The following is a 1,449-nucleotide window of genomic DNA, read 5'->3' on the forward strand; positions in this document are numbered from 1 at the left end:
GTTAAACGAAGGTAACACCAGGCGCTAACCCCGACTGCTGCTGCCTTAGGGGGGTTTTAGGGGCTTTCTTCTGGGTCAGCAGCATGGTTAGGAAAGGGCAGCTGAAATATATTCTGTCTCAGACACAAAAAGCCCCTCTGGGTATGAAAGAGATGAGTCCAGCCCAGTGGTGTACGCGCTGCCCTTACCCTCCACGGGGTGCCTGTTCGGGAGCGGGTTAAACTCAAGACCAGCAATTCTGTTGGTTTCATGTCGGGCACTTGATTTTATTCAAAGGGTGAGATACAAAAAAGTAAGCAAAAAAGACAAAAACTCAAATTATAAAACACTACAGACAAAAGTAAGATATCTTCTGCGTACAGCACACGACAGGAAAGGAGATACAGACTGGTCCCCGAACCAAGCCAGCTGGGGAGGTACGGGCAGAGGCAAAGGGACGGAGAAGGGAGGAACGGGCGGCTATCCGCCACCCCAAATGGCTATTTACAGAAACTGAATGGAAGGCAAATGGTTTTCTTTGCTTTTATTCCAACCAAATCCTTCGTTGTTTTTTCTTCCTCCTGGTTCGGATGCAGAGGAGGGACCCCAGGCACGGAGCCCAGCTGGGAACGTTCAGGTGGGATCTAAAATCAGCCGCAGCCGAACACTCCTGGGCTGCTTCAAGCACCCTCCCTCCAGCGCCAGGCTGCTGCCGGGACACTGCTGGGGGCATCGAGGACCAGTGGCAGCGACAGAGGAGAAAGCTCCAAGGTGTCGGTGTTCCTCACGCCTCTGGCTGTTTCCATCGGCAGCCTGACCCCCTCCTGGGTCCCGGCCAGGCTTAGGTCCTGTCCTGGACCCAGGATGGGTCTGGGTGATGCTTTCGGCTTTCAGGACAGAGGGCTCGAGACCCCCCCCGGCCACGGCCGCGCAGACGGGGGTTTGGGCTCTGCAGGAACGGGCGCGCAGATGGGACGCGCTCACCTAACCCATCGGGGAAAGAACGGTCCGGAGCCTCTCTCCTCAGAGGGAGAAACCTCTCTGACAGGGGTATATTCCAGGTACAACGGGAACAACCTCACTAGAGGCGTGGGATTTGCCCGAGATCTCTTGGGCAGAAACGTGCTGAGCCTGGAGCTCTCTGGCTTTCGGTAACTAAAACCCCCAGGACCCGCAGGCACGCGCTTCCCTGGAGCCCCTGCGGAGCTGGATGAGCGAAACAGCTCCTTAATCACAATAAATTCGGGCAGAGCGCCCAGCACTAGGCAGCTGCTGTTCCCAAGGACACAGGCGTCTGTCTGTATTTACCTGTGGCTCAGTGATAGTGACGGGGCAGCTGGGTGTGCGAACACCTGGGTTAGGAAGGAGGCATTTCCTGGCTCAGTAAGCAAAACATTCATTCTGGAGAGCAGACTGCCCGGCTGGTAATAAATATCACAAGACATTCTACAAGTTTTCTAAAGGAAAAAA

Source organism: Pterocles gutturalis, unplaced genomic scaffold (genome assembly GCF_000699245.1).
Source record: "Pterocles gutturalis isolate BGI_N339 unplaced genomic scaffold, ASM69924v1 scaffold41320, whole genome shotgun sequence".
In the NCBI taxonomy this organism is placed as follows: Eukaryota; Metazoa; Chordata; class Aves; order Pterocliformes; family Pteroclidae; genus Pterocles; species Pterocles gutturalis.